The sequence below is a fragment of the Mastomys coucha genome, unplaced genomic scaffold (assembly GCF_008632895.1).
Source record: "Mastomys coucha isolate ucsf_1 unplaced genomic scaffold, UCSF_Mcou_1 pScaffold15, whole genome shotgun sequence".
Classification (NCBI taxonomy): Eukaryota; Metazoa; Chordata; class Mammalia; order Rodentia; family Muridae; genus Mastomys; species Mastomys coucha.
This window is the reverse complement of record NW_022196897.1, coordinates 140,687,142-140,708,940: the sequence shown is the minus strand read 5'-3', so window position 1 is coordinate 140,708,940 and position 21,799 is coordinate 140,687,142. Positions and strand designations below refer to the sequence as shown.

The 21,799-nt window shown below is 40.6% G+C and overlaps 1 protein-coding gene and 1 long non-coding RNA gene across 4 annotated transcripts in view; one reads left to right on the top strand and one right to left on the bottom strand.

The window, feature by feature from the left end:
• The window catches only part of Raly (RALY heterogeneous nuclear ribonucleoprotein), an 85,897-nt gene that overhangs the window by 48,573 nt on the left and 15,525 nt on the right, over positions 1-21,799 (bottom strand). For both annotated transcript variants that reach the window (XM_031372387.1, XM_031372389.1), the window contains exon 2: positions 6,741-6,823. The gene's annotated coding sequence lies outside the window, so the exon portion shown is untranslated. The remainder of the gene's footprint in view (positions 1-6,740; positions 6,824-21,799) is intronic.
• LOC116091223 overlaps positions 1-21,799 on the top strand; it is a 46,969-nt gene that overhangs the window by 10,945 nt on the left and 14,225 nt on the right. For both annotated transcript variants that reach the window (XR_004118976.1, XR_004118975.1), the window contains one exon: positions 16,546-16,685. This is a non-coding gene — a long non-coding RNA (uncharacterized LOC116091223). The remainder of the gene's footprint in view (positions 1-16,545; positions 16,686-21,799) is intronic.

Sequence of the window (21,799 nt, the reverse complement as noted above, 5' to 3'; positions counted from 1 at the left end):
ATGGGCCTGGTGCTATTCTTGTGAACCAATTACCTAATAAATAAAGAAGCCAATCACTGGGCGAGTAGGTGGGACTTCCGGGTTGGACAGAGGAAGAGAGGAGGCAGGAGAGAGTTAATTCCTTTTTGGAAGGGAGACAGCAGAGGGGTGAGATGTAGCTACTAGAGTTTCCCCGGTATCATGGCAGATTCACAAGGATTCACCACCAGAGGAATTGGATTTTAATAAGGCTTACAAGATTAAGCTTTAATTGTTGCATCCAGAGATTGAATTACCATTGTTTCTTAACTATGTTTGTGTTGCAGTTTCCTTCATGCGGCCTGGGTTCAAGAGAGAAAGGTACAGAAGCAAGGCGTGGGTTTGCCAGATGTGCACCACAAAGGCCATGGAGGATTTGAAGCATGGGATTGGCCTGGCAGCAACCGCCAGTAGGAACCTAGCTAGGTTGGAGAGACTATGGAGTTCTGAGTCAGTCTCCACAAGATAAAAACAGGCCAGCCACTGTCCACCAGTACATGGCCACCAGGACACTGGTGCAGAGGCACAAGTGCTGCTGGAGCATGCTGGGCCTACATTCTTTTTTTTTTTTTTTTTTTTAAATTTCTCTCAACATTATTTCTCCATATCTCTACTATCACTATCCCCTCTTTCAGTATGGTTCTGAAAGATTAAGTTAATACTGATAGGAACTGGAATTCTGGATGTGTCTTTCTATTCTATTGCATTATCTGTTATATGAAAGGGCTGGATTAGAGAAAACAAGGCATTTTTAGAGCTGAGGGAAAAAACAAAATAACATGTAAAGTGAGTAAGTAAAAACAGACAGACAGACAGACCAAGATAATATTTAGAATAGTCAAGAAGATTCTAAATATTCTAGGGCAAAACAAAGCCATTTTTTTAAAATGTATACAGTTATTTTGCCAACATGTAATGTCTGTGCACCACTTATGTGCCTAGTGCCCGCAGAGACCCTAGGGCCTGAGACCTCTGAAAAGCAGCCAGTGTCACCTCTTCAGCCATGAAGCACAACTCTTAAAGCCTTTCTCATGAGGCTGGACAGATGATTCCACGGTCAACAGCACTTGCTGCTTTTGAAGATTACCTCGATTTGGTCACATCAGGCAGGTCACAAACAACAGCTCCAGCTCCAAGGGAATCTCTTCTAGCCTCCAAGGGTTCCCACGAGGCATACACAACACATACACATAAATTTAAAAGAAAAAAAAAAAAAAACCAAAGCCTTTTCACACACAAAATCTTCTCGACCAAGGGCAAAAGCCAGAACATGGGGGTGAGCCCTCACGCTTGTTCCTCCTTTTATAGTTGAGGAAACCGAAGTTTAGGAATGAACTGCTTTCCTAAAGTTGGAGAGACTAAGTTCAGAGCCTGAGTCACCACTTTTTAAATCTAAGTATTTAAAACATGATTTGAGGATTTGTTTCAGTTACTGGCAAGTAGATACCACCTGACAGATACTAGATCCTTCCCATTTCCCTTCTTACTCTCTCTGTCCCCCTTTTCTTTTCTCTACCTTTCAAGAAGCAAGAACTTTTTTGGTTTCACACTGTACCAGTGTCAAGAACAGAGCAGTTTCCATCATGGCACACAGGAAGCATAGAAAAGGGGATGTGGCCCCAGGAAAACACAGTCCAAAGATGAACCTCAGTAACCTGCTTCCTCCAATACATTATCATCACAACAACCACAATAAGATCTAACTTTGCAGACGAGGAAAATACAAGTCAGTGAAGTTAATCACTGGAGAGATAAATGTCAGAGCAAAGACTCAAATCTCAGTATAAATCGGCCTACTTTCTTTACGCCCATGTTTCAGGTTTTGAAGAATATACTTAATGAGAAAGAAATACTAGCCCCAACAGTTATGCCTTTAAAGTCTTTCGACTCTCTCTATGCACTTTGTAAGGTAGCCCTTGATAGGTTCAGCTAACTGTAGAGATGGAAGGGAATGATGATAAAGATAGAAGAATGAAAGCTCAGATAAAACAAAAATGCCAGGCCAAAAGGAAAAAGAAAAGAAAGCAAGCCCAGAGGTTTTGCTTCCTCTTCCGGCTCCTCCTCTGAAGTAGCCAGAATTACAGTCCTGTGCCACCAGGCCCCAGCTCTTCCATTTCTGCTTTTGTGTTAATGGGGTCTTTTGTAATAGGTTTGCCCACTACCTTCATCTAAACCCCATTAGATAAATAAGTTCCCTATATTGTCTCCTGACAAATGATCTAAAGAAAAAAACCTGTCTATCAGAGTACTGAGTCTTGAACCTAAATCTTGTGCCTTCCATCATTCATTCATTATTTTCTTTTAAGAAACAGTCACTGGAAGTGTCCAGAGCATTTCTATAGCATTTCTATAGCCAGAGCAGGTGCTGAACTTTTGACCCTCATGCTTCAGCCTCCAAAGTAACTGTGATAATAGACCTGTTGTCACCACACCTCATTTTATCTCATAATCCTAGCACCACAGCTACCAACAGACTTTGGTTTCCTGAACTGCAGTTTCCAATTTCCTAACTTAGATTCTGATTTCTTGGCAGTATTCTTAAGCTCAGTACTCCCTGTCACCACCAACGTTCCTAGCAATGTCTCTTAATTGATCTGACCTACAGGACCTCTCTTACTTAGCTATCTTCTTCTCTGCCCACTATTTCAGTGAAAGAAAAGAACATCTTTAGCTTTAATGAAACTAAAAGGGGGTAAGGTACCCCACACATATACACATAGAATAATAATAAATACAATTTAAAAACAGTCTAAGCCTTAAGATAATAAATGAACCAGTTATAATAAAACCTCTCAATAGCCGGGCAGTGTTAGTGCACACCTTTAATCCCAGCACTTAGGAGGCAGAGGCAGGCAGATTTCTGAGTTCAAGGCCAGCCTGGTCTTCAGAGTGAATTCCAGGACAGCCAGGGCTATACAAAATGGGTTAAGATTGTACTACATCATAAAATAAATGAGAACTAGAACAAGGTCAAGCTCTTGTCAGTTCTCTGCAACACCATACTACTAGAAAGAGGTGCTAGCGGTCAGAGGTTTGTTTTAAAACAACAACAAGAACAACAACAACAACAAAAGCTGATTATGACATTCTTCTACCTATTTCATTCAAAACATTCCTATGTCCTCTTCTTTAAGACAGCTTCTCCATAATCTAATGTTCCCCTGCTTATTTCCTCTCTAGACACTAAAGCTTGCCTTCGATTTCTTCAAACACAACCCACATGCTTCGGTTTCAGGACTTCTGACCTTGCTGAATGGAACTTTTTTTTTTTTTAAGATTTATTTATTTATTTATTTATTTATTTAATGTATTTGAGTACACTGTCACAGTCTTCAGAAGAGTGCACAGTCTTCAGAAGAGTGCCCAGAAGAGGGCATCACATTACAGATGGTTGTGAGCTACCATGTGATTGCTGCGAATTGAACTCAGGACCTCTGGAAGAGCAGTCAGTGCTCTTAACCACTGAGCCATCCATCTCTCCAGCCCTGAACTGAACTCTTGTGCCTAAAATGTTATTTCAAAATATAACAGAGCTCAATACTTCAGCTTCTGCACCGACCTTATTGTTTTAGACAGACCTTCTTTAATCATAGTCTCCCTTATCCTACATTATTTTTCCTCATAGTTATTCACCTTTCTGCCTTCTTCTTCTAGAATGGAAACCACAGAATCAAACTATTTTATTCACTGCTAAATGTCAAAATATGAAACCATGCACCATACATGGTTATAAAACATCAATAAATACTAGGTAAATGAATAAAAAGTGTCTTAAAAAAATCATATAGTAAAATGAATAAAAGGGAGAGCTATGATCCAAAAAAGCTGAAAAGGACAACAGTTTAGAAGCCCAAACCCAAGTACAACAGAAAAGGCTTGGGTCTCTGCAGCCAGATCCCACTGTAATGTAAACTTAGCTCTTCTAAGGAATGCCTTCATGCCTTCTCTAACTCTGAGGAATTCATAAAACAAGAACATCAACAGAAAATCTCTCAAGCTGCTACAAAAATGAAATAAATTTATATAGATTTAGAATGTGTCTAGTAATACAGTATATCCCATAAATAACTAACTTGAGTTTTCTAATAAATTAAAACCACAAAACTTACCTAATTTCTCTAAGTTCCACCCCATTTTAGTGAAGCACACAGATGTTTGTAGGGCTGTTAACCACCTTTATAGTCAATGCCCTCCAGTCTATTATTTTAAACTTATTATCATTTTCTCTCACCCTTTTTATTACTGTCAGCTTCCAGCTCTACCACTAGCTGTTAATTAGTGTAGCATAGCTCCTCTTTCTGCTTTTAATTTTATCTGCAGGAATTTAAAAGCAAGATTGCTAAACTTGTAATAACATGTTAAAATAAGAATAAATTAGCACTATGCAAGGACTTAGGGATGATAATGTTTCACTTCCCTGTTTTTCAGCTGGGCTCTGGGAAACTGTTAAATAAACTATTATACATATGCTTATATATTACACACTTATTTACATGGAATCATTCACTTTTAAACAAGGTTTCTCTGTGTAGCCCTGGCTGACCTGGAACTCACTCTGTAGACCAGGCTGGTCTCAAACTCAGCCTGTCTCTGTCTCCTGAGTGCTAGGATCAAAAGGCATGTGCCACCACCACCCAGCTGAACAATTCACAATTTTTTTAAGGGGGGGGGGGGTTGAGTCAGGGTTTCTCTGTGTAGCCTTGGCTGTCCTGGAACTTACTCTGTAGACCAGGCTGGCCTCAAACTCAGAAATCCGCCTGTCTCTGCCTCCCAAATGCTGGGATTAAAGGCATGTGCCACCACCACCCAGCCAACAATTCACATTTTTAAGTGAAATGTTTTCAAAGGACACAAGTTCTAAGATTGGCACACAAGCTGTAGAAAGATCAGAATTTGTAGAACTTTAGATCACCAAGACAAAGGTGTTAGTAAAAACCTGAAGATTCAGAATAAGAAGAAAAACTAGAATTTGCCATGGCTAAATTCAAGAGTACCAAGTGGGCATTATAATCCTCTGTCCCTCTCAAGTAGACAGATGTGAAATAGAAAATTACCTAAGTCAATGGCCAGGGCGGGGGGAAATGCTAGCTAATGGGAAAACTGGAATGACCAGTGAGGTATACAACTTCAACACAAGTATCCTTTTTCACTAAAGTTGGGGTGGGAGTAGGCAGTTCTTCTGAGACACCAGGAAACAAGCAATGTACATAGCTGGTTAGTGTTGGAAATGGGTTCTTGAAAAGATCTGCTTTAAGATCTACACTACAGCAGAGGCCTCACAGTCTGGGCACCTGAGTGCATTTAAACCTAATCCTACAGAACACATGATGCTAACTGCAGCTGCTAGCATTGCACAGTTCTGTTCCTGTCACAGATTCTGTCTGGAATCTATTTTCCCTATGATAAAATATTGCTCTGGGTAGGTCCTGCAGAAGAAGGGGGACAGAAAGATAGGGGGAAAGATTTACAGCAGAAATTCCCTAAGGAAAAGCATTCCTTTTGACTTTGAGGAATAGAGTGGCAAGCAGGTCTCACTTTGTCTCATCTGTGCTTATTGATTCACAAAACTTTCTGACATTATCTCTACATTATTACTGAATGGCTGCACACACAAAGGACAGATGGCGGGGGGGTTTGGGGATTTAGCTTGGTAGCAGAGTGCTTGCTATTAAGTAAGCACAAAAGCCCTGGGTTCAGTCCTCAGCATCAAACAAAAACAACAAAAACAGTGGTCAGGAGAGCAGGGAGATACAACATTTTACTAAATGGACACAAGTTAAGAGATAATATTAAAAACTCAGGTCTACCAATGTCAACCCAGCTGTCTAGGTCCCTAACTCCTGTCAGTCCAACTTCTAACATCTCTTCAGTTCTAGGAATTTTGTTCTTCCAATCATAGTTAGATGGGTCACTTCCTGCATAAGTTGTTCCTATCTTTTTGATCCCCTCATAAATTCTACTGCTCACAAAAGACCCCAATTCCTCTCCATACTACTGGGCTCCACAAATAACTTGAATTTCTGAGGAGGGTTGTCTTCTTAAATTTATAAACAAACAAACAGCAGAATTCCATGGAAACTAGCAAGCAGCTCATGGAAAAATCTGTCATATCATAATGGTATTCACAGTGACCTGATTCTAAGATCAGCTTTATAGGTTCCTAGGTTATTTGCACTTCCTGAATATCAATTTCTTCATCTATAAAATGGAGTTGTTAGATAAAGTGAGATCTAACATAATACAGTCTCAATGTGGTGACTTCCCTTCCTCTCTGAGCTGCCCAACACCCACTTCACACAGCTCTACTGGATCATTTTATCCTTACCACCACTCAATGTCACATTCTACAGGACAGAGAAGACTTAAGATTTCCTGACGCTAACATGGAGGTCACAGAATAAACTGGAGTCAAGAAGATCCCCAATGGCTTTGAGAACACATCAACAGAATTCATGAGAGGATACATGTAACTTCTAGGTCCTGAGATATACCCTCTCACAGCACTGGCAAGAGCAACAAGGAAAGAAGCCTTTCTGGCAACTGATCCCAAACATTCTTAATGGCAACTGCAAGAAAGTGACCTCAATCCTCCTCCTAGGCCAGCAGGCCACCTAGGCTCATATCCAACTTCTAGAATAATCCAACACCTAAAGGCTGAAAGGAATTTCTAAACTAATCATAGCCCCCAACGTTGCCCAAACTGCCCAGATACCCTCACTCACCAGTACCAAGAATGAGTTTAGCCAGCTATTTCGTCCTTTGGGTTACAGGGTCAGCAGCAGCTGTCTCTAGAATTAGGGCTCACCTGTAACAGAAGAAAAGAGGTCTGTCAAGGTCTTACCCTCATACACTTTGAATCCTGGTTTGACACTGAATATATGATTTTTTAGACCATGTTGAGTGTGAAGAAAATTTAAGCATAACGATGAAATAAAAACAAAGAGTAAGAATAGAACCTACTTCAGATAAAATGGCCACAGAAAGCCTTTCAAATGGTACCATAAGATCAGTGTGGTGAGAAACCAATAACTGCTCTTTTTAACGACCCATTATATAAATCTTATTTGTTTTTTGAGACAAGGACCTCATGAAGCTCAGGCTGGCCTTCAACTCACTAGGTTACCAAGGATAGCCCTCACCTCTTGATCCTCCTGCTTCCATTTCCCAAACTGAGATTATAAACATGTACCACACCCAACCCTTTTTTTGTTTTGTTTTGCAAAACCAGAGCTGGTGCTGAGTCTACTGTTAAAGAAAGAGTTCACAAAGATATTAATTACTTTTCTGTAGCCACTTTTCTATGACAAATACCTAACAAAAAGCCACTTAAGGAGGCTGGAGAGATGGCTCAGCACTTGCTTTTGCAGAGGATCAGCATTTAGTTCTCATAATACAGCTCACAACCACCAGTAACTCCAGTTCCAAGCGACCCAATGCCCTCTTTTGACCTCTGCAGATACACATACATACATACATGCAGACAAAGATACACATAAAATGAAAATACCTGTTTTTAAAAAGAAACTTGTAGAGTGGTGGTACAGCACATGACTTTAATCACAGCAAGTAGACCGCTGTGAGTTCAAGGCCAGCTTGATCTACAGAACTAGTTCCAGGACAGCCAAGGCTGTTACACAGAGAAACTTTCAAATCTACTACCACCACAACCAAAAAGAGGGGGGTCGGGGGAAGATACAGGGGACTGGAAAGATGGCTCAGAGGTTAAGAGCACTGGTTCTTGCAGAGGACCAAGGTTCAATTCCTAATACCCACAGAGTGACACACGGTACTCCATAACTCCAGTCCAAAGCCCTCTTCTGACCTAAGCAGGAACCTGGCACAAACACAGTGCACAGACATGCATGCAAGTAAAACATTCTCACACATAAAATAAGTAAATCTGGTGGGGAGTGGGGGGTATGAATGGATGGATGGATGGACGGACGGACAGACAGAGGATATCGAACCAGCAGAATGGTTCAGTGGATAAAGGCACTTTACTGAAGTCTGACCACCTGAGTTCAAGCCACAGGACCCAAAAACAGAACTCACCAACTAACTCACCAAGAGGGTTGTCCTCTGACCAACACACACAATCGTATATACACAAATAAATTAATAAGTAAATATTAGAAATAAGGAGAGATAGAGTCCACAATGGAGAGGGAGGAAGGCATAACAGCACATTGGTCAGGAAGCAGAGAACAGACAGAAAACAGAACAGAATAGAACAGGGCTGGGTTATATATAAGACAAGGCCTTCCCACAGTAACCTACTTCCTCTAGGGAGGCTCCATCTCCAAAAGTATCCACACTCATGAACTTACAGGTGACATTTTACTTTCAAATCACAATAGGAGGCTTTTACCATACTGGACCACAATCTTTTTTCCCCACTACTTATTTATTTGGATATGGAGGTATCCTGCACATGAGCATGCTCATATGCATTTGGGTACATATGTGGAGGTCAGAGGACAATTTGCAGTCATCATCAGTTCTTTCCTCCCATTATGTGGGAATCAGTTATTAAACTCAGGTTATCACACTTAGCAGTAAGTTCCTTTACCCACTGAATCATCTTACTCCCCCCCCTTAATTAAAGATTGGTTTTATTTAAGGACTGGAGAGATGGCTCAGTGGTTAAGAGTACTTGCTGTTCTTCCAGAGGACCCATTTGGTTCCTAAAAACCACATCAGATGTCTCATAAACAGTTGTCAAGTGTGCCTCCAAGGCTCTCATCTGGCCTCTGTGGGAACCTGCCACATACAGGGTATTCACTCACACAAACAGCCAGACACACATGAATAAAAATAAGAAAAATCTTAACACAGACACACAAAAATAAAAAATCATCAAGGATGATTTATTTTTATTTATGTGTTTCTGTATGGGTTTATATGAATGAATGTCAAATATGTTGAGGCACCATGAGGCAAGAACGTATCAACCCCCCTGGAGCAGCAGTTAAGAGGTAGTTGTGAGCCACTGGATGTGGATGCTAAGGGCCTTACTTATTGTGTTACTCTGACTGAAAGAGCAGCACAAGTGCTCTCAGTCACTTCATCTCTAAGCCATTTCTCCAGCCCCAAGATTGCATGCTAAAGGTTGAGGTATTAACAAGTAGGCTTGTCCTGAAATGAAATATCTGACTAAAGCACCTTATACACTGATGTGGAGACCTTTCTGAGAACCAGCACTTACTGGGTCCTGGGTATAAATTCCATCCTCATTTCTGGGAAGCATATTACTACGGCCCAATTAACTGCAAGTTAGACTGAAGAGAACTGCCCTTCCCTTAGACTATGTTATTATTTTAGAATATTCCATCTAAAAATAGGGAACAGATTCTACAAAAGTATAAGAAACCAGGAATCTATACTTAGAAGCAAAGAAAAGTAAATCAGGAATATAAAATTATGAGAACAGCTGGGCAGTGGTGGTGCATGCCTTTAATCCCGGCACTTGGGAGGCAGAGGTAGGTGGATTTCTGAGTTCAAGGCCAGCCTGGTCTACAGAGTGAGTTCCAGGACAGCCAGAGCTACACAGAGAAACCCTATCTCGAAAAACCAAAAAATAAAATAAAATAAAATTATGGGAACAACAGAACCAGAACAGTAAAGATGCGGTAATCAAACAAAAGACTCAAGTGAGGTAAAAAGGGAATACTTTAAAAAGAAGACTATAAATTTGACAGAAACAATCATTTTCTATATTAGTAAACAAATGCTTAAATAGTATATCTTTATAGAATCCTTAGTTGCCTACAGTAAATGACTTCCAAAGGCTACCTCAAAGGTAGTACTGAAGTGCTATCTACCACGGGGAGGAGAAAATAAAAAAAAAGACTGTGTTTCCTTGGCCTCTGGAGTAGCAACCAAAACAGGAGAGAGCAGCCACAGAAAAGAATCACTGGCTCCCAACTCCTCCAGCAGTGCTCACCAGCAGAGGGCCTCCTCCAACCCTCACTGCTACAGTCAGTACTTCTGGGCTCCCAACTGCTCACACACAGAGAATCAAAGATTAGCACTCAGCAAACAGCCAATGTCCATAGCCAAGCTTGCATATGGATTCACTAGTTCTGTTCCAGCTGTCTCTAACCTCCTACTTTCAAAGCTGCCTCAACCTTTCTATGAATCTTGATTTTTCTTTTTTTTTTTTTTGAGACAGGGTTTCTCTCTGTAGCCCCGGCTGTCCCGGTACTCACTCTGTAGACCAGGCTGGCCTCGAACTCGGAAATCCGCCTGCCTCTGCCTCCCAAGTGCTAGGATTAAAGGCGTGCGCCACCACCGTCCGGCTTGATTTTTCTTATTAGCCTTGAAACAACTACAGTCTTAAGAGTTCTTACAAGAATCCCACTCACAAAGATATCTTACCTTGACTAGAAAAATAAATCAAAACAAAAAGCTGTGTTGCATAATAGGAAGGTTAGGGAAGAAGCAGGGAATCAGCCATAGCTGGAGATGGAAAAAGGAGTGTAAGAGAGTGAATATGGTCACAACCCACTCTGTAACTGTTTGAAAAAAAAGCTGTGTTGCTTCAAGATCTCATAACATAAATATGTAGCCAAGTCACAAAGTATTCCAGCAAAATCCCACCCTATTCCCCAACAAGGGCAGGGGCAGGTATCAGAATGCCTGGCATATTACAGAACCCCTGATGGGTTGCAGGTAATTTAATGACAGACAATAAGAACATAATATATACCACAAAAATTTAAATTCAATCCAGGCAGTCTCCAGCCTGCCTGGAGGAATGTCCTAAGAATACAACAGATGTGCAAATTCTTATCTTTGCATATTCTGGGAACTAAAAGCATTTCTCCTTTCTCAGCCAAAGCTGTCTCCAGTTTTCCCCTCCTCCTTCCCTAAGAACCAAACCCGCAGAAATTATCAAGGGAGGCACAAGTAATTACTGTTTTCTTTTCTCCATGCTAATGAGACAGTTGGATGGTTCCCCTTCCCCCCCCACCCCCAGAGCTAGAAGACTCTAAGGCTTTATAATCAGAAATCAACACACTAAAGCACATGCCTGTGTTCTGTACAATTGAGACTATTAGAAGATAGCTTTTCTAACCCTGATGAGAGCTGCACTGAAAGACTGTACCACCTGACAGAGGTCAGACCAGAGCTAGTAGGGGATCTGTCTAAAGTCAGAGCAAAGTCAATGGCAAGGCCACAATGAGCCTCCTTACTCCCAACCGGTGTGCTTTTCACATTGTCCAGACTTCCTGCAATATACAATCAGTGTGGAGTTCCCTCAGTGCTGAAGCTGGGACTGCTGGCTTCAAGTTCACTTCAGTTTTGAGCCAGCAAGAACTATCCACTCTGGAAACAGTTTTGCTGAAACTCTTGGAAAAGCTGGATGTAACTCCCAGGGTTGGTTCCACTCCAGTAACTGAGTTCTGCCTATCACTAGACTCCTGCTATTAAGAATAGCTAGCTACAGATGGCTACAATCTTCACAGGTAAAGGTGGTGCATTTCAAGCACATGAAGGTGCTAGCATAAACTAATACTCTACATTGAAAGGGGAGAGAAACTCTGAGGAAAAGGTTAAAAGGAAAAGGATGTGCTTTGTCACTGAACCCTTGAAGAGAAACCCCAAGTCTCCCAAAGTGGCCATCTGTACTGGAGCTTTATAAGAACCAAAGATATAAAATGAATTGGGTGATGTCAAAGCAAAGGCAGAAGAAGGGAGTCTGGAATCCACCATGATAGACTGTATCCTAAAACCGTGAGCCAAATTATACCCATCCTCTCTTAAGTTACTTTCTGTTAGCTATTTGGTGACAGCAACAAAAAAAGGTAGGGTAGGGGAAAAAAAAAACACACCTGGTGGGAACTGGAGAGATGTTTTCCAGAGGACCAGAGTTACAGTTCCCAACACCCACAAAGGGCAGCTCATAGCCACCTACGACCCCAACTCCAAGAGATCCAACACACACTCTTCTAGCCTCTGTGGGTACTCACATGCATATGTGCATACAGATACATAGACATACACATAAAGAGTAAAGTCTTTTTAAAAAAGCAGCACCCCAAAATGGGAGCACTGCTGCATTAAACCTGACTCATGTGGTTTACAGGAGTTTGGACTAAGCAGAGCTTACTGGGTCATTGTGGAAAGCCATCCTAAAGAGAGTGCCAAAGACTGCAAAGACAAAAAATGCAAACAGTAAAGACTGGAGGCCTAGCAGAATGGTTCAGTAGACAAAGCATTTACTTGTCATACAAGCCTGAAAACTCAAGTTCAATTCCCCAGAACCACACAAAAGTTGAAATAGAAACCAATCGCACAAAGCTGACTCTCACCTCCACACTTGCACCATGAACATTGTGTGTCCCCTCCCATTCTTCATTCAATTAATAAATATATATACTTTACTATTTATCTCTCTGAAAACACCTTCATAAATACCCAGAGATTCTAAATCCCAAAATGACAATGAAGATTAGCTATCACTATCAGGAGCAGACTAGAAACCATTACTCTTCACTCTTATAATAAAGCATCCCACTGCATTCTGTCCATTTTCTAAAGCATGACTATGGCAAGTTCAAAGGTACTAGACTAATTTGGGTTTTTTTGTTTGTTTGTTTTTTCGAGACAGGGTTTCTCTGTGTAGCCCTGGCTGTCCTGGAACTCACTCTGTAGACCAGGGTGGCCTCAAACTCAGAAATCCACCTGCCTCTGCCACCCAAGTGCTAGGATTAAAGGCGTGCGCCACCACTGCCCAGCCGGTACTAGACTAATTTGGTGGAAGTTATTTCATGACATTTTTACACTCGGGCTATAGTATGGTTACTGCTTGTTACATTTACCTAGGTTACAGTGAGAGAAAACAACAAGTAAAGCAGAAAGATAGAAAAGGAGAAAAGGAGCTTGAATCTGGCCAAAGTTGAAGAAAGGGTAGATGTGGGCAAAGTGACTGTAAATTGTTGAAAATATTAATTAGCACTGCTAAAGAGAAGCCTTATGCTCTGCACTGGAACAATAAAAAGTCGTCTAGATAATCCTGCTCCACAGTGTCACTTAGATGGGAGTATACCTTGAAATGTTAAGCAAAATAAACTCTTCCTACCTTAAGCTGTTCCTTTGTCAGGTGAGCTTTGTGCTATAATAAAACATTCTAATTAAAAGCAACACAGAAGAAAGAAGGACTAATTCAGTTACACTTTCAGGTCACAATTTATTGAGGAATTCAGGGCCAGAACCATAGAGGATCATTGTTTGCTGACCCATATTTAACTAACATTCTTATTCAAGACCAGGACCACCTAATGGTGGTGCTGCTCATAATGGGCTGATCCCTTCTGCATCAATTAATAAGACAATCTACCACAAACATGCCTACACGTCAATGTGATATACATTGATATACAGACAATTTCAACTGAGGCTCTCCTGTCAGATGCCTGATACAGACTGCACTGACAACTGATGCTAACATTACAAATGTCAATTAGTGCTTATGTTAGTTTCTGATTAGGAATAAATCTAGCCTTTGGTCTTTGGCAATTGAAGGGTAGAAACAATTTCAATCTGGCTACAACAAATGTCAGAAGTAATGAAGAAAAAGGGTATGGGGCATTTTTAAATTACTATGAACCCTTTCCTTATACCTCAAGACATTTTCAGTCACCAAACCCTCTGCCCAACTTCTTTTTGAGACCAGGTCTCACTATGTAGCCCTGGCTGGCCTTGAACTCAAGAAAGGTCCACCTTCCTCTGCCTCATACCATCCCTAACCTAACTCCAACTATTTTCTAGGACATTTGTCTTTCCAACTGAAGGATCTTCAAACTTACAAGACTCCATAAGATGGACTGGAGATAGAGAGATAGCTCAGGCTCAGTGGATAAGAACACTGTTCTTCCAGAGGTCCTGAGTTCAATTCCCAGCAACTAAATGGTGGCTCACAACCATCTGTAATGGGATCTGATGCCCTCTTCTAGTGTATCAGAAAAGAGTGACGGTGTACTCATATAAAATTAATAAATAAACCTTTAAAAAAATTCAGTAAGAAAGAATCAGAATGATGATGAGGCTTACATTATATTTACAGTCATCTAAGCCTTTAGGCAGTTAGATGACTGGCCCAAGGTTGCACAGCTAATTATAGCACATCAGCATTTTCCTACTTATCAAATGTCTAACTATGATGTTGATGTTCGAACAAAGTTGTTTTTTACAAACTTAAGAGGCATCTATATAATTAAATAACTCAAATATCAGCCAGCCTTACCTTTCCTTTTTTTTTTTCTTTTTCTTTCTTTTTTGGACACAGTTTGTGTAGCTCTGGCTGTCCTAAAACTCATTCAGTAGACTAGGCTGGCCTCAATACAGAGATCCATCTGCCTCTGCCTCTCTCATGTATCACCAGTGCCTGGCTCAGCCAGCCTTTTCTACGTAGTGCTGGATAGGTAGAATTTTAGGTTTTGTGGGGTATGGCAGAAATCCCTGTTAATATTCAGCATACCACTGTAATGCAAAAGCAATCATAGATAAACAAGTAAGTTCTTAGGGTATATAGCTGTTTAACAGTCCATGATCATAGTTTACTAACACTTATTCTTACTAATCTACTGGCTCCAATTACTTCTACCAGAGAATATATCATATATACTGCTATCTGAGCCCTGTATCTTCTCAATGTATTCAATTCTTCTCACTTACTGGATAAAGTTTAAGTTCTACCCTCATCATCTACCATATCCCTCCTCTGCACACTACTCCAACCACAACTGACTGTCATTACATAATAGCTCCTAACTTTGGCCAAACTATTTCCTAATACCTACAGTGCTTTTCTCCATTCCTCTGCTATTCCCTATTCAAGAACAAATTTTAAAAAGCTATGGTAAATCTTTGTGGATGATCAATGGCAAATTAATTTCTCACTTTTCTTCACCAGCCTCTTCTCCAGATAAATCTGTCCAGCATATCATCCACATATTGAGTGTTACAATCAACTTTCCACAAGCCTACCTGTCTTAAGTTACTAAGTGCTCTTGAAAGTAGAACTTGTACCTGAAATATCTATATACCTCATTTTAGTAGCTCATGTATTACAGCACTCAAACTTTCTAACACTGACTAAGGTATATTCTGCCCTGCATAATTTTTTCATATACAAACAGCTGTTCTTTACCTGTCACTGCCTTGCCACAATTCTACAGTTCTCAGGAACAGGGACTGTGTCTTATTCAACTATATCTTATTAGCATAAAAAGTAGCAGCCAGTTTCTAGTAATTTTAACAGACGTCTTTGATTCTAGCAGAATTCCTGACTCAGTAGCATCAATTGTTTCTTTAGTTGGCTTAATAGGCTTAGACCTCATCCTCACCCTAAGATCATTTCTGAGGCTAGCCAGGTTAACTTATTAAGACTACGCACCCTTCAATATTAATATTATACAAAGTTATAGAAATTGGAAATATGTGAAGAGACTTCTGTTTTCAAACTTTCATGTTCCTAACTTCAAATTATGATTTTTTGTTTGTTTGTTTGTTCTGAAGTAGGACTTGATTAGCTTTGAATTCCTGATGATCTTCTTGCCATCACCCTCAGAGTGTAAGGTTTACAAGCTCACCACCTGAGGTGGCTAAACAGCGTCCATAATATTAGCCATAAACTTATCCTAGAGCAAGATCTAACCCTAGATCAACAGTCTTCTAACAAGTACCATTTCCTTGGTCTTCAAAGCAGAAAATTTAACTCAAAAGCTTACGTTCAATTTTAACTTAAGAAAAAAGAATCAGGTACATGTATGGTAACAATCACCTTGATCACCATCTCAGGGCACGCAAGCAGGTTACGTCCAGGGTAAGCCTGCAGCTACCCTAGCTTGGTAAATCTGTGGGACCAAAGACTAAGCTGCCGATGAGAAAAGAAAAAAGAATTTTTCTAAGCCCAGAACAGAACAACACTTCATCTGGGTAAATGAGCCTGCCACAGGCCTGGGGTTCTTACTATATCTGCCATTTCAGGATTACAGCTGTCAAGTTTTAATTAGGGTAATTAGAGTTAAAAATGTAATTTCATTTTAGAGGTATTTTGAACAGATTCCATTAATTCCTTTTTTAAAAAAGCACAGAGAGGAGGGGCAGACTATATGAAATGAACGGAATTCTGCCAGAAAAACCAATCAATTTGCCCAGGCCTGAATTTTCAAATCACTGCCAAGAACTCAGCACCTCTGGCAGGCTTGGCCCAAAAGGCTGCTGGTTTTCAGCTTCTCCTTCCTCCTTCCCTCTACAGAATTCTGGAAACTTCAATTGGTACCTGCTAATAAATCTAACTGTTCCGCTTCCTGTATATGCCTTACATCACTGTCATCCAATAGCTAACAGCTGAAATGTGGCAAAGGGCAAGGGGTCAATCTGATTTGCTCTATGTTAAGAACTGCTCCAAGGTCCACGCCTTTACCCTGCTTTACACAGCTTATATTTTTTGGCTGTGCTGGTCCCCTGATCTGGGATGCCTTTCCCTACTTTAACTCTTACTTTTCCTTCAAATCACAGGTAAAGCCTGTAGTGTACATCTTTAATACCAGCATTCAGGAGGCTGAGGCAAGCAGATCTCTCTCAAAACCAGCCTGGTCTACAAAGAGTTCCAAAAAAGAAAGAAAGGAAGGAAGGACAGATGGACGGACGGACCACAGGTAAGATCCAAGTATGGTGGCATACTCTTGTAATCTCAAGACTCAGGAAATATAGCAAGAGGATTAAGAGTTTGAGGTCAGCCTGGACTGCATGAGACAACCTCCAAAAAAAAAAAAAAAAAAAAAAAAAAAAAAAAAAAAGGCACACAATCTATTATGGTTAGGATCCTTCCCTGAACAATGCTAGATTATGAAGTTATCTAGGATTCCTTAGTACTACCAAAAGTTCAAATATATAGGCAATACTCTTCAAATATTTGTTGAATAACCCACAATAGGAGAGGAATTGGGTCTGACAAAACACAGGCAGCTAAACACGTTAAGTCTTCAGGTTCTCACCATCTAGAACTATCCAGGAGAGTCCTGTTCTCCTCCAACAGGCCATCACTCTGCAAGCCCTACCACAGATCCCAAAAGATGACTTCACTTTCATAAGAGCATGTTCATTCCTTAGAGACCTTAAAAAGGAGATGAGAAAGCAAAAACAAGCAGAGCTCCTCCCTAATAACTATCTCTCCACTGGCTTTTTAAAAAATGTCCTCCAATCTTTGAAGGGCTACAAGAGGACCCAATCTTCAATTGCATGTTTATAAGGGTAAAGGTGGGCCCAGGTACAAAACTATTGAGCAGCTGGAATTACAATTGTGTCTCAAATGTTACTGGACATTACCACCGAGAAGATGCTATGACACAATGAGCAGTCAAGACTGTTTGCTTTGACCTCTCTCAGTTTCCTTTTCTAACTAATAAATTGGAAGAAACTTGCAAGAGTTTATCCACTATTTAACATTTAATAAGTATTAAATGTGACTTTTCCATCTGAAGAAGTAATCTATAACTAGTGAGGAAAACATAACCAAGGAGGATACAAGTTCATCAACCTTTTTTTACAATGTATCCAGAGCAGCACTGCCTGCTACTGGTCCTAGAAGAGGACTACACTTTCAGAACTATGGTGCTAACAAGTATAACTAGATACATTTCCTGGTAATCAGAGTCTCCCCAGGTCTGGCTACAAGCCCATATAGATCAATTTCTAATTAGAAACCACTGCGACACTTCTGACAGGTCAGGCGTTTAGACAGCCTGTTGGCTTCTGGTCAAATGTCCTGAAATGCCCTGCCCATAGGACACTCTTATGAGGTGAAAGACTCCACACTACTCTAGTGAGCCAGAAAAAAAATCAAAACTAAACTCCTCCTAAAGCAGTCTGATGTGGTGGCACATGCATTCAATCCCAGGACTTGGGAAGCAAGAGGCATGTGAATTTAAAGCTGGCCTGATCTGCATAGTGCAGTAGCTCTCAACATTCCTAATGTTGTGACTCTTTTTTCCCTCTTTTAAAGATCTTATTTATTGTTATAAATAAGTACACTGTAGCTGCCTTCAGACGCACCGAAAGAGGGCATCAGATCTCATTACAGGTGGTTGTGAGCCACCATGTCGTTGCTGGGGTTTGAACTCAGGACCTTAGGAAGAGCAGTTGGTGCTCTTACCCGCTGAGCCATCTCTTCAACTCATTCTGTGACTCTTTAATACAGTTCCTATGGTTGACGTCCAACCATAAAACTTTTATTGCTTCATGACTATAATTTTGCTATTGTTATGATTGTGATATAAAGATCTGAAATGCCTCTGACAGCTGACCCCTGAACCATCGGTCTAATCTAACCTTCTCCTCTACTCTATTTCCAAAAGATCTGCCATAAATGGGTCAAACAATCAACAATCCACATACTAATCTGTCAGCAGGCATTTCTTTTCAAAAATAGTTTTTAAAATTAAAATGTCTGCTAGATTCAGGCCAGCCATGACTACAAATAAGACCCTGTCTCAGGGGAAATTTTTTTTAAATGTTAAAAAGTCTGCTTGGAGTCAGGTGACCTGGGTGTGTGGGGGTCGTTTTGCCTACATGACTTCAGTCTAGCACTAGGACTGGAAGAAGAAGGACTTGGACTCGCATGCAGGACTAGCACTAGAACTTAGATGGGCTAGGACTCAGATTCATGTATCTCTCGCAGTCCCCCGGGTCCAGAGTGCTTGGGCCCGGGGGATGCAGCACCAGTTCAGAGGAGATAGCTGCTGCTTTAGACCCAGTATGTTTCAGATAGCCTCAGAGGTACCTCAACTGTTGAGCTGCCAGATTTTTCATTTCTCTTTTGCAATGATTGTAAAAGCCTCATGTCATTTTTAAAAGAAATACACTCAGATTTTACACCAAAAAAAAAAAAAAAAAAAAAGTCTGCTTGGAAGATAGACAAGCTCAAGGAAGAGAACAGTTGCACCTTGGGGCAAGGAGCATATGGTAGATGCTATTGCATTAAGTGTGGGATTTTGGTGAAGTGTCAGTGACTGTGCAGAGGAGAGGATAGCCTACAAAAAGAGAGTGATCTGTCCTAAACTATCAAGTCTCTTAGCTTCATTCTTTCTGTAATAGGAGTTACTCAAAATTTTAAAAATCTTAATTGGCTTTTTCAGTCTCAGCTCCCCATAAGAAACAACATGCTGACAGTACAGACACCCTGCTCGGAAGCCCTGACTAGGTTAAACAAAAACCAAATAGAATTAAAACTCTGGGACTGACACCCATCCCAATTCAACTCAATAAGAACCACATAAATCTACATAAGCCTATTTCCTGGCTTTTGTTCTACCTTTTCTATAAATTTCAACACTTCTATGGGGAATACAAAGACATACTGAGTATGGCTTTGTCTCTGGTTTTGGGTCAAAACCGTAAGTTTTGCTTTTATATATTTTATATCATTTTTCTCCTTATGGAGCAAGTGGCCAAACCCAGAGCCAGGCCTCTGGCTAAGGGCTCCAGTAACAGCCTACATTTCTGACCCCATTACCTATTTAGCCATGTCATTCCCAGACAATAGTGTATTTCATAGGTCACTAACATGTATCTCCAATCCACACAAATCTGGCTAAAAAAATTCCAGGTTAGCTGCCAACATTCAAAATTATTCATGCTTTTTAAAACTTTAGATTTCCAGGCAGCGTGGTAAAACACTTAATCTCAGCACTCAGGAAGCAGAGGCTGGTGGTAGATCTCTACGAGTTCAAGCTAGAGCTGTCTTTTAAATTTAAGAGATAACTAATAGACTATCTTTTTTTTTTTTTTGGTTTTTCGAGACAGGGTTTCTCTGTGTAGCCCTGGCTATCCTGGAACTCACTCAGTAGACCAGGCTGGCCTCGAACTCAGAGATCAACCTGCCTCTGCCTCCCAAGCGCTGGGATTAAAGGCGTGCGCCACCACCGCTCGGCAGACTATCTCTTTTTAAAAAAATTTCCTATTATTCGAATAGTTGTCAAGATCTAGTAACATGGGCTGGAGAAATGGCTCAGCGGTTAAGAGCACTGACTGCTCTGCCAGAGGTCCTGAGTTCAATTCCCAGCAACCATATGGTGGCTCACAACCATCTGTAATGGGATCCGATGCACAATTCTAGTGCATGTCTTAAGACATGCAGTGTACTCATATTAAAAAAAAAAAAAATCTAATAACATTAGATCCACTGGAAGGTCAAAAGACTTTCTATCATCTTTTCATTCTTTGAAGTCTTCTCATTTAACCTTAAACAAAACGAAACAAAAACGCACCCATTGCTTCGTAACCAGGTGTCTGTTGCCAAGCCTCCCTGTACACAGTAAAAGACACTGTTTCCACATGCATCTATTGCATGTTTGCATCCTCAAATATACAAGTGCATACACATGTACACACACACACACACACACACACACACACACACACACACTCACACACTTTAAAAATGCAGCCAGTTTATTAAGCATTCCATACATCTTACAAATGGGGCAGGGTTTAGTTTAGTGGTAAAGTACTTGCCTAGCACAATCAGGCCTTAAGTTAGATCCTCAGCAACACACACACAAATCCCTTTCTGTGTAATTTAATATTAAGAGCAAACTCTGGCTGGGCATGGTGGGGCAGCATGCCTTTAATCCCAACACCCAAGAGGCAAAGACAAATGGATCTCTGTGAGTTCAAGGCCAGCCTGATCAACACAGTAAGTTCTAGGACAGCCTGGGCTATGTAGAAAGCCTGTTTCAAAAAAAGTAAAACAAAATAAAATAAACCAAACCCCAACCCCCCTCCAAAGAATTTTAAGACTGCCAGTTCTAAAATGCAAAAGAAACCAAGTGCATTGACACTTTGAGTGTACTGAGATTTTACAAATTTGCCACATGCAAGCATGTGCCTCCATCTGAGAAACTAGCATCACAAGAGCTTAGTTTGAATATCGTTTGAGTTACACACTTACTGGCATCATGTCAGTTATTCCACATCCTGCAATGTTACAATAACTTCCAGAAGTTTCTTGCTCAGAAGATACCTATTTTTCACACATAGGAGTGGCTGCTAATTGCATCCACAAGAAAAAAAAATCAGGTACTAACTCCTAAGTAAAACAGGTTTTATATTAATGAGAAGTCATGGCATCAGACCCACTTCCCTTACTATGCACAGCCAGTTTAATAGTGTCAACTTAAACAAAAACAAAGTCTACTAAGTTTGTCCCTTTTGTTAAGTCCTACAATTGGCCTGGACACAGACTGACTAGCCAATAGTGGTATGGAAGGTTCCTAGTAAAATAAAGAGACCTCGCTTATGCTCAGGAAATTTAATAGCACTATAACTAGCTGAAGTTTCTTCAATGTTACAAGTTCAGCCAGATATACTTAAAATCTACTAGCACTTTGTAGGTAGAGGCAGGAAAGGTCAAAAGTTCAGGGTTATCCTTGGCTATAAAGCAAATTAGAGATTCAACATATGGTAGTAAAATCAAGTTTCCAAGATAAAAGTGGAAGGAAAAAACAAGACAAAGAAAGCAACTGGTTCCCACCTTGGCACCAATGAAAAAGAAGTTAACAGTGTGGCTCTCACAAACTTGAGGACAAATATGTTGTCTAAAGGAGCTTACCCATACAGAAGCAGTAAGAGGAAACATGAAGGTAACTGAAGGTTGTAAACTCAAGGTTTCTTCCTGCCATGCTGCAAGTTATTTCCCAAAGAACACAGTCACAGGGTCCCAAAACGCCAAGTGAAAATACACACAGGCCAGGCAATAAAAAGTCACGGGGGG